The sequence below is a fragment of the Rhincodon typus genome, chromosome 10 (genome assembly GCF_021869965.1).
Source record: "Rhincodon typus isolate 14 chromosome 10, sRhiTyp1.1, whole genome shotgun sequence".
NCBI lineage: Eukaryota > Metazoa > Chordata > Chondrichthyes > Orectolobiformes > Rhincodontidae > Rhincodon > Rhincodon typus.
The window spans coordinates 67,298,051-67,310,677 of NC_063341.1; positions in this window are offsets into that span (position 1 = coordinate 67,298,051).

The following is a 12,627-nucleotide window of genomic DNA, read 5'->3' on the forward strand; positions in this document are numbered from 1 at the left end:
ATTGCAGTGTGACCGAGTGGTGTATCTGTCTGTCCCTGAGGGGCGGCCTCCAATCCTGCGTAGGATGGGGAGTTATTGGGTTTGTTGGTGGTTGTTGAGCTTGAGGGTAGCATTGGGTGGGAGGCAGTGGGGGTATTGATGGAAGATTTAATTCCACTGGGATCGCTCAGCTCCAGGCTTCGTTACAACCTCGGGCAAAAGAGCTGATTTCAAAAGGTGAGGAGAGAATGTATTGACACCGAGGTTCACTTATTGCTAAAGCTGTTTGGCAAGTCGTCCCGTGTTGTAGCTTCTCCTCAATTTAGTTATGTCTGGCGACTTATCGAAGTCAATGGGAATCAGGGACAATTCCTCCACTGAAATCAGAACTAGAATTTGAATTAGAATTAGGTTTTATTGTCACGTGTACTCAAGTACAGAAATACATGAATACAGTGAAAAGTGTACAATGCCGCCAATGCCAGCATCATATTAGGTGCAAAAGTACCTTGGTACAAAATCTTAGGTACAAAGTAGAAAACTAAAGAAACAAAGTTAGAAGTTAAACAGTCTTAAGTACTTAGCCATGCTGAGCTCACACCCCCAAAAGGGCTCAATCTCCTCTGCTTTGGCCTGCTGTCTGGGAGACCTGGCGTCCCTGCTCTCGCTGCTGCAGCAGCAGATACCGGGGGCCTCCCTCACTGTCATGTTGGGCTCACTCTTCCTGCATTGGGCTCAATCTCCGTCCATCAAATTCCCCATCCAGGACTCCAGCCGGTGCCATGCTCCAGACCCGGCAAAGCCGCAATGCAGTTCCTGCCGCTGCCTTCTCGAGCGAGCTCTCTCCAGAAGGTAAGGAAGTAGAGAAAAAAAACAAGCACGGTGGCCTGTTCCTATGTTGCATGACATGGGCAATGATCGCAAGAGAAACTGTTCACTTCTAAAAAGAAGTTTGAACTTCTACTTGTTACAAGGAAGAATTACACAAAAGGTTTCATTTTTTAAAAAGAAGACCTTTTTACTGTACAAAAGTTAAACATAACAAAGCCTTGAGCCATCAGCAACAGCAGATTTGTACTCCAACACTGCAAATTCATGGCCTGGGATATCCCCACTCTACCATCGCCATCAAACCAGGGGATCAACCCTGGTTCAACAGAGAGTACTAGAGGGCATGTCAGGGGCAGTACCAGGCATACTTAAAAACAAGGTGTCAACTTGGTAAAGATGCTAAATGGGACCACTTGTGCACCAAACAACATAAGCAGCAATCGATAGACAGAGATAAGAAGTCCCACAACTGACAGATCAGATCCAAGCTCTGCAGTCCCGCCACATTCAGTCAGGACAATTATGGTGATGGACAATTAACTCACTAAAGCAGGAGCTCCACAAATATCTCCATTCTCAGTAATGAGGGAGTCCAGCACATCAATGCAAAAGAAAAGGCTGAAGCATTCCCAACAATCTTCAGTCAGAAATGTTGAGTTTATATCATGTGATATCAAGGAACAGTTGGAGGCACTGGACACTGTAAACACTGTGGGCCCTGACAATATGCAGGCAATAGCACTGAAGACTTATGCTCCAGAATTTGCCACACCCTTAGCTGTTCTGGTACAGCTACAATACTGGCATCTACTCAACAATGTAGAAAATTGCCCTGGTATGTCCTGTACATAAAAAAACAGGACAAATCTAACCCAGCTAATTACTATCCCATCAGTCTACTCTTAATCATCTGTAAAATTATGGAAAGTGTCATTGACAGTGCTACCAAGCAGCACCTGCTCAGAAATAGCCAGCTCACTGACGACCAGTTTGGGTTCAGTCAGGGCCACTCAGCTCCTGACCTCATTACAGCCTTGTTTCAAACATGGACAAAAGAGCTGAATTCCAGAGGTGAGGTGAGAGTTTCAGCCCTTGACACAAAGGTTGCATTTGGCTAGATTGGAGTCACATCTGGCACATGGGAAGATGGTTCAGGTTGTTGGAGGTCAGTCATCTCAGCTCCAGGACATCTCTGCAGGAGTCCCTCAGGATAGTGTCCTAGGCCCAACCATCTTCAGTTGCTTCATCAATTATCTGCCCTCCCTTATTCGGTCGGAAAAGAGGACGCTTGGTGATTGCACAATGTTCAGCACAATTTGTGACTCCTTGGATACTGTAACAGTTCATGTGCCATGACCAAATGAGGCAAGAATGGGACAATATCCAGGTTTCGGCTGAGTGGCAAGTAACATTTGCTACACTAAAAATGTCAGTTAATGACAATCTAAAAGATGAGGCAATCTAACCATCATTGACATTCAATGGCATTACCATCGCTGAATGCCTCACTATCAACATACTGGGGGTCATCATTAATGAGAAACTTAGCTGGACTAACCAAATAAATACAGAGGCTTGGAATCCTGTAGCAAGTAACTTTGACTTCTTAAAGATTATCTACCATCTATAAGATCCAAGTCAGGAGTGTGATGTAATACTTCCTACTTGCCTGGATGAGTGCAGCTCCAACAACACTCAAGAAGCTTGATAACATCCCAAACAAAGCAACCTGTTTGTCTGGCACTACACCCACAAACATCCACTCCCTCCTCTACTGACGCTCGGGATCAACAGTATGTACTGTCTATAAGATGCGCTGCAGAAATTCACCAAGGCTCCTTAGAGAGCACCTTGCAAACCCATGACCACTTCCATCTAGAAGGACAGGAGCAGCAGATACTTGGGAGCACCCCACAATCTGCAATTCCCTTTCAAGCTACAAAGCATCCTGACTTAGAAATATATTGGCATTCCGTCAGAGTCACTGCATCAAAATACTAGAATTCCTTCCCTCAGGGCATTGTTGGTCTACCTACAGCACATGGGCTGTCGTGGTCCAAGAAGGTAACTCACCACCACCTTCTGAAGGGCAATGAGAGATAAGCAATAACTAGCCAGTCAGTGATTCCTACATTCCATTCATGAATTTTAAAAAATCATTAAGTTAACACTATATTTTGTAAATCCTTGTTCTTTAAGCTCAAAAATCCCTAGGGGTCTCTCCCCATTCTAGTGTAAATTCTATTTAAGAGTTCTTCAATACTTTCTAGGTTCTTGAGGGATCCTTCTCCTGGAAGCAAATCGATCTGTGCCACAGCCCTGAGGAGTTCACTTTAATTCAGTGTTACTGCTATTCTCCAAGGAATGATATCTCCTGCAGACCTTCCATCAGCATCCAGTGAGATGACCCTCAAATCCACCTTAAGCATCTTATCAGTGTGGACACCTCCGCTCAAGCATGGTCTTCTTGCTTTGTCCTTCACTGATACTGGGAAGCCTTTTCTCTTTGCCCAGTGGTTCCAGGTGCAGAATTAACTGCTTGTGTCTGTGAGGAAGAACACAGATTAGTCAAGGAAACATGGCATCCCCAGAAGTCCAGATTGAGATATTAACTAATGAACTCCATGTTGCTCAATATATCCTTTGACTTAAAAAGTGTATGAATGCTTTAAGACCTTCCCTTGTTTACCAGTTAACTTGCAACCTTTCTTTTATATGAGAAATTGCATGAACAATTTAAACCCCTTATACAGGGGTAAATAAATATGTCATCTCCACCAACTAAATCAGAAAGGGGTCATGCATTGTTTAATGCTTTCCCACATCTAACTCTGACTTTATTGAAGAATCACCAACTACCCTTTGAATGACTTTTACTTCAGGTCTGTTTAATACCTTCTCCACCACCAGGTGCTTCCATTTTAAACCTACAATCCCCAAACTAAATGTTATATTTCAATGAATCATATGATGTTAAACTCTTTCATGCCACTAACATGAAGGAAGTATGTCTGTGGAAATCAAAGTAAGGTACCATAGCGAACACCATACAAACTGGAAAGGCGTCGATAGTTTGAATTATGAGCTAGTGAATGCAGACCGCGATTACTATTAGAACTGACATGCCATGAGGAGTAATTCATATTTCCAGATGATAATGTTAAGTGATCCAGATGGTATAGAGATAGTGACACCCAGATAAAACAATCATAATGTAATTAAATGTGACATTATTTGGGATAGGTCAGCATTGCAAAGCAATTCTGAGGTGTATAACTTTAAAGAATCAACTTTAAGGCAGTGAAGGACAAGTTTAAGTAGATTGATTGGTGTTGGCAGTACTCTGGAGATGTTCGGTTGAGGACAGTTAGAATAGCTTTAAGGACATGCATGCACAGCATGCAATGTAAATTTGTGTTAAGGATTAGGAATCACAATTTAAAATAAAAGAAATCTATCAGTGCATTGAGTATAGAAGTTGGAATGTTATGTTGCGGCTGTACAGGATATTGGTTCGGCCACTTTTGGAGTATTGCGTGCAATTCTGGTCTCCCTTCTAGAGTAAGTGTGGGGTACTGCATTTTGGAAAGGTAAATCAAGGCAGGTCTTATACACTAGAGATAGTAGGATCTGCAGATGCTGGAAAATTTCCAGCATCTGCAGTTCCTAATAACTCTGATACAATTTTAACCCCACTGCGAAGCCTCTTCTAAGGATGCCTACCCTGAAGAAGTTACCCTCCTCCCTCCGGACAAACCTCAGGGGATCTCTCTCCCACTGCAACTCTCCTCTTTGACCTGTCTGTCTCCTCTCCACCTATTTTCTCCTCTATCCATCTTCTATCCGCCTCCCCCTCTCTCCCTATTTATTTCAGAACCCCCTTCCCCTCCCCCATTTCTGAAGAAGGGTCTAGGCCCGAAACGTCAGCTTTCCTGCTCCTATGATGCTGCTTGGCCTGCTGTGTTCATCCAGCTCTACACCGTGTTATCTCAGGACTTATACACTTAATGGTAAGGTCCTGGGGAGTGTTGCTGAACAAAGAGACCTTGGAGTGCAGGTTCATAGTTCCTTGAAAGTGGAGTCCCAGTTAGATAGGAAGTGAAGAGGGCATCTGGTATGCTTGCTTTTATAGGTCAGTGCGTTGAGTATAGGAGTTGGGAGGTCATGTTGCGGCTGTACAGGACATTGGTTAAACCACCTTTGGAATACTGTGTACTATTCTGGTCTCCCTCCTATAAGTAAGGATGTTGTGAAGCCAGAAAGGGTTCAGAAAAGATTTACAAGGATGTTGCCAGGGTAGGAAGGTTTGAACTATAGTGAGAGGCTGAAGAGGCTGGGGCTATTTTCCTTGGAGCGTCGGAGGCTGAGGTGCGACCTTATAGAGGTTTATAAAATGATAGGGTAAATATGCAAGGTCCTTTCCTGGGGTGGGGGAGTCCACAACTAGAGGGCAGAGGTTTAAGGTGAGAGGGGAAAGATTTAAAAGGGACCTAAGGGGCAACATTTTCACGCAGAGAGTGGTGCGCATATGGAATGAGCTGCCAGAGGAAGTGGTGGAGGCTGATAAGATTACAACATTTAAAAGGCATCTGGATGGGTATATGAATATGAAGGGTTTGGAGGGATAAGGGCCCAATTGCTGGCAAATGGGGCTAGATTTATACAGGATATCTGGTCAACATGGATGAGTTGGACCGGAGTGTCTGTTTTTCCATGCTCTATGACTCTATGAATATCATTGAGTTATACAGTCATACAGAATGGAGACAAACCCTTCGGCCCGACATATCTATGCTGTACAACAAACACCAAGCTACGCTAATGCCATTTACCAGCACTTGGTCCACAGCCTACTCTGCCTTGTTATTTTAAGTGCTCATCCAGATACTACTTAAATGTTGTGACAGTACCTGCCTCCACCCCTCTCTCAGGCAGCACCATCAACATTTCTACCACCCTCTGGGTGAAATTGTCTTTTTTCACAGGTTCCCTCTAAACCACTTACTCCTCACCTTAAATTTATGCCCTCTGGTTTTAGACATGTCTCCCATGGGGAGAAGATTCTCGTGTCAACGTCTCTTGTAATTGTCTCCACCTCAATCAGCTTCCTACCCTCCCCCACACCACATCAGTGTCAAGATCTACAGTTTTTGAAGATCCACAGTGGCCTAACCAATGGACTTTAAAGATACCGTTGAAGACTGCTGAAAGAAAGATTTTTTTTATGTTATGGTCCTCAACGGGGTGTCAGGAGAAACGGGAAGCTGTACTACTCGCTCTATAGCAACAGTACAGAACCGTGCTGATCAGTACCCATTTCCCTCCCTTGTCCCTTCCCCACCCCCAGCACCTCAAGGCTTACCTGTTGATACCAGCTGCCATTTCCAGGGCAAGTGAAGCATGTGGCCTCACTGCTATGTAGATGGTGTCCAAATGAGACTTCCATTTTGTGTGTGCATTGCATCATCATCATCATTGGCGGTCCCTCACAGATAAGGATGATTGTCTTCCACTCTCAGGGTGAGTATGTAGGTGGCTGTACAGAACAATGCAGCTTCTGCAGGCTCTGTTATACTTGGGGCACGTGGTGGTCACAGGAAAGGTTGGATGGGGCACTGGTGTGGCAGCCCTCTCCTTTCGCTGTTTTTGCCTGGCTTTTTCCTGATGGTAAGCCTTCCCAGATGCCCCTCCTCCACTTTGAGTGGTTTTGGCCCAGTGATCCCCAGGTGTCTGTGGGAATGCCACACTTCGCCAGTGAGGCCGTGAGGGTATCACTGAGGTGCTTCCTCTGTCCACCAGGGGCTTGCCTGCTGTTTCAAAGCTGGCAGTAGAGCATCTCCTTGGGGAAGTCTCATGTTGGTCAGGTGGATGATGTGCCCAGCCCATCGTAGCCGATCAAGAGTAGTCAGTGCCTTGATGCTGGGGATATTGACCAGTGTCGACGACACTGGTATTTGTGCATGTTTCTTCCCAGCAGATTGGCAGGATCATGCGCAGGCAGCATTGGGGGTACTGTTCCAGCACTTTGAGATGTTTGCTGTTGACAGTCCACATCTCAGAGCCACATAGGGGTGTAGAAACCACCACAGCTCTGTATGCATTGCAGACAATGAACGTGACTCAAAGTGCAGCTTGTTGGGTATGAACTTGGGCTTATTGTAGGTTATTCAGGATGGTTGAGTCCAATTGACCAAATGGGCTCTTCCATTTGTATAATTCTTTGCCATTCTTATAAAAAGGCTCATCAAAACTAGAGACACTTTTCTACCACCTCATGAAGTTTGACATTATCCCTTTTCTTCCTGTGCCATCTATATTCTCGTTAATAACAGACCTACCTTTACTTTTTTGTTGATAAACATCTTTGTCCTACACCCCTTGTCTTCCTATTGAGTGTTGAAATCTACTTGACATTTTGTCGAGTGTTTACCCAGATATTTTGGTGCATTTTGTACCATGTGGAGCTCATTTTCTTTTAAGACTTTTCCCTAAAATATGAAACCACTGAGCAACGTTGCAGAACTCGCAGTGTTTCATTTCAATTACTGCAAGTGGAAACTAAATTGCACTCATTAAAGAAGGTCAAGTGGATCATCTACAGTCATTAAAATGTTTTGCTGCACTATTTCAATTTACTATCTGTCGTCAGATTGTCACAAAGTAGAGTAGAGTTTTGTATGTTAATGCTGGGCTGCCAGAATAACATTCAACATCCAGACAGAATCATTTCATGTTTTATGTTCCTAACTTGACAATCACAGTGGGTGTACTCTGCAATGTAATATTCAGCATGCAAAAAGCATATTACATGATTAGACTGTGGCCCTATATTTGTATAAGTAGGATTTCTTAACTATGTTACATTTAGGTACTATATTTGCCTACTTCCAATCATGCAATCACTCAAAATCACTCAGTGATTCTTCCACTCATCCAATTTGCTTCCAAGTTTTCTTTAGAACTCCTCAGATATACATCATCTGATCCAGCGTGATTTGTTAATTTAAAGTTCCACAATCTAATCAGATGGCTTGGTTGCACTGATTTAAACATCCTGAGGGATTTTGGTTGCATGACAACTTTTGGAATAAAAGGTTCATAATAATATCATTTATGGTGAATATTTCCAATATTTTCACAATTTTAATTGTTTTATGTTAAGCTTCATCTACCAATTCCATGGTCTGCAGTTAAAATGCATCATTTGCCCATGACATAGAAAATCAGCTGCAGAGGCCTGACACCTTCTAAACCCGGTCAATTTAAAAGAGGCTATGTCCTCATGAGGTGGCTGATCAGCCTGAAGTTGGGGAAGGAGCTAAGCACTATTCCAGCTGTGCTATGCCCTTTTCGAATGGGACACTGAAGGGACCCTGTCATCCAAATGTAAAATGGAATATTCACTCTTGACTGACTGGCACTAGAGCTCATCTGCCCCTTTGGCCTTTTCCCCCATATTTCCCCTTTGGTCTCTGCTCTCCCTGTCTGTTTGCCCCTGCTGTCAAGCTGGGAAAGGGCCTGGGCAGTAACAGCAGCAGTAAGCTTGTGCTAACTGCTGACAGCACAGCAATGAGGTCCTGGAGCTCATGGCAAGGCCTCAAAAATACACCATAAAATTCTGTAAAGGGCTGGCTTGTCATTTGAGGCTACAGTTCAGTGTCTTTGGACTGAATCTTTTTTTTTTGGCGAAGTGCAAATTCTGTCAAGTATTTTGGAGGGATTCTCACTTCAAGATCCAGGGAGATTTCTCATCGTGTCGTACCAAACCCATCTCATTAACTTCCTGTTCTGCACCTATGGTATCCCTCATAACCAATTCTCCGCCCATCTTAGTAACCCCATTCCCAGAGCAAAGTGCCACTCTGCCAAGAGGCCAGTGCACCTTGCACTCATGCCACCTTTGAGAGATCACTGTGCACCCAGGCAAGTGTTGGCCATCTGAAGATACTGCCCCTCACTGGCAACAAAGCCATGCTGCCCACAGCAGATAGCTGGCGTGGGGGCTGACACTACATCGCACATACGACCATAATCTCATCCCAGTTGCTGTTTAATAACCAGGCTACACAGTTTGATGAAGGGACACTGGACATGAAACATTACCTCTGTTTTCTCTCCAGGGCTGCTGCTTTTCTCCAACAATCTCTGCTTTAGTTTCAGGCCATACACTTTGCCTGCCCTGTTTAAATGTCATTTCTGAGTCCCTGATGCCCAGTGGTCACTCACATTGTCCAATGGGGGAACAACATACAGGCCAACATTCTAGCAAGTCCAAACATTTATTGACAGACAGCAAAAGGGGACACAGTGGAAATGAATACAGGTTGCATTTCACATCCACAATGTCAACTAAATCCTGACATCTTGATCTTGCCAGTCCCCATGATAGGCTTCTGAACCCATCTACTAGAACCAGGTGTCAGTCAAGTCCTGTCTGCCTCATTGTGCCCCAGATAGCTGAGCTCTGCCATCCACAGGGAACGCTTCATCCAGCTCCGTTTCCTCATCCTACTCCTTGGACATCTGCTCCTGTTCTGCTATCTCTCCAACATTTATCACAATGCCTTATTCCCTGCTCCAATTGTACAGAACACAGCACATCAGGATGGTGTGGCACACACTGTCCTGACTATACCGGAGCTCCCCACAAGACTGCTCCAAACTGCTGCCCTGTCATCTCCTCCACCACAGCCCTGCCTTCAGCATGTGCACCAACTTGGTGAAGGTTCTGCATGGACTGTCTGTCTGACATGTCTTGTCCAAAAAGGAGTTCCTGCTGCAGTCTAACCTTCTGCAACTGCTCTACTTTCCATTGCATTCATTAGAGACCATTGACATTCTTACATGACATATGATTCAGTGATGTTTCCTTAGTCCCACAAATTCTGGGGTGCTATTGGTCACCATTCACCTTCTTTATGTTATTGCCACTAACTTCTTCATCACCAAAGTATCAGTGTTAGTTTAGGTCAGCCCAAGGAATTGGGCAATCTGCCTTTGACCAACATCTGACAGATAAGCATCTTCACCCAGTATGTGTGCGAAGAAATATTTGCTAATGAAATGTACTCAGGGAGATTGCAAGCCCGAGTTTCATGTATTTGCCCCTTCAATGTCCCAATGTCAGTAGACATGGATCCCACGCTTTCACCCAACCAAGCCCAGAATGGGTGTTGTCTGAGACATTTTCCAGTTACATTTCGTATGATGGTAAGGGAACATAGATCATGGTGGACAATATCAACACCCAGCCCTGCGTGGTTGTCAGATGGCCCTCCCATCACAGAGCCTCCATTTCCCCTTCACCTTGCACTCCCCGATGGCCTTTTCCATCCCTTTTTGTCGAGACCCACCATATGGAGACCCTCCTCCAACTGCCCTCCCTGTTGCTGAATATTGACATTACACCTTAATGATGCCCACCCTGCTCCTCTATGCTCACCCTGCGGAGGTCAAGGTGATGGCCACAGCAAATAACCCCCTTTCCCAGAGCCTTCCATACCCTTTTATGCTGTTCCACATAGCCTCCTAATGTACCTTTAGCTTCTCCAATCACTTCTTTCCATCTCTAAAAATGGCTCTGTTTTCTCCCCAAAAGCCTTGTCACTGCCACCCATTTTGCCACTGCCAATAATCCCCTCCCCCAGAGCCTTCCATATCCTTCAATGCTGTTTCACATAGCGTTCTAATGTACCTTCAGCTTCCACTATCAGTGCCCTTCTTCCCATCTCTACAAATGTCTCTGTTTTCTCCCCACCACCAGCCAGTGATCCTGCTCCTGTCCCTATAGTCCCCTACATCCCAAGGGAACTTTAGTTTGAAATCCCATCTGAGAGACAGCACCTCAAACAGTATGGAGCTCCATCAAGACCGCATTGGAGAGTCAGCCGAGACTTTGTGCTCACATCCCTGGTTTACTATTTTTCCAATTCTCTGAAGGAAACTTTTTTTGCAGTTAGAAATGTCCAGTCTCTATTATATCGTTATACTGTAACAAATGTCATTTGTTGAATGCTCATTGCAGGTCTTTTGATAATGCCACAATATATTTATCTGTTGACATTTGAAGCAATCCTTTAAATTGTAAATCCAAATAATATTGTCAAGTGAGTCAGAATATGTCAACAGTGCAGCTTTTTAACATTGTAAATTGTTAAAATATATTTCATCTGTGCTTCTGAGATGAAAGGTGTTTTTGCAAAGTCATGATATTTGAAAGTGCTCATTATTTTCTACTTTAAGCAATAAAATAGTGATGAAGCATATAATTACTTCAGTGCTTAAAATCAGTGTGCTGTATAAAACAGACAAGATTTTCTGCCTCACCAAAATCTTTTGTAGAAGTAAGGAACAGTTTTATAACAGGGCATGAAAGTATCAAATAATCAAGGAAATGTTTCAATTTGCCACATGAAACTATAAATTATGAATAACTATAGGGAGTGGCCAGTCTCTGGTTCTATGGCTCTGTATTGAGCTGCAATATAAAATACAGTGTGAATCATAGAAATTCTTGTATTTAAGACTCAATGGGATCAAGACCTTTGTGTAAAAGGGCCAATTTATCCTGTGCAAGTGGGGCTTAACTTTGATGTTGCCCTTGGTTACACTGAGTTGGCGTCCTGATTTGCCCCTTCTGCGAATTTTGACTTGTGAGGGGTTGAAAAATCCACCATTGATTGAAGGGATCGGATAGTGTGGATACGAGGAGGATATTTCTTCTGATGGGAGAGTCAAACTAAGGGACATAAACGAAGTTAGTACAGATTTGAGGAGATTTCTTTTCTCTGAACATGTCATCAAGGTATCTCTTCCCATAAGAGGTTGTAATTTTAGGACAAGGGATATCATAGATGAGGAGAAATTACTTCTCTCAAAGAATTTTTGGAATTTGCCACCCCAGAGTGCAATGGATGCTGGGACATTGAGTAAATTTAAGGAGGAGATAGACAGATCTTTAATTAGTAATTATAATTAAATGATGGTCAACAGATACAAAAATTATTATGTTTTTCTCCCCATTTGTACAGGTGAGAAATAACTGCACAGACGCCATTATTCTGTCACAAAGTCACAGTTTATTTACTTGTGCACAGTACACTGCCTGTAGCCAGCCAGCTTGGAGTCAGTCCCCTGAACGGAGGAGATTCTGAGTCCCTTGTTTATATCTGTCAGCCAAGGCTTCTTGATTGGCCCAGGTTAACAACCCTAATCAAGGATCTCATAGTCAATGCGATCTACCTGATTTCAATCACTACAAGGTGTTACTGCTTTTATTCATGATACAGTACACACCATGGTTTTTACTGGTAACATGGTGAAAAATGTTATCATGCAACAAACAATTAGGATCTGGAATGGGAAGGATAACAAAGTATGGAGCTGGAGGAACACAGCAGGCCAGGCAGCATCAGAGGAGCAGGAAAGCTGACATTTCGGGTCGGGACCCTTCTACCTGACTTGAAACGTCAACTTTCCTGTTCCTCTGATGCTGCCTGGCCTGCTGTGTTCCTCCAGCTCCACACTTTGTTATCTCTGGCTCCAGCATTTGCAATTCTTGTGATCTCAGGATCTGGAATGCACTGTCTGAGAGTGTGATGGAAGTTGGCTTATTTGAAAAAGATTTGGATTATTATTGAAGAGAAAACATTCGTAGAGTTGGGTGAAAAAGACAGCGGGCTGTGACCAGGTGAGTTGCTCTTGCAGAGAGTTAGTGTAGACATGATGGGCCAAGTGGCCTCCTTCTGTCCTATAACAAATGATAATCAAATATCACTGGATTATTAATGCAGAGACTCAGGAAATATTCTGGAGACC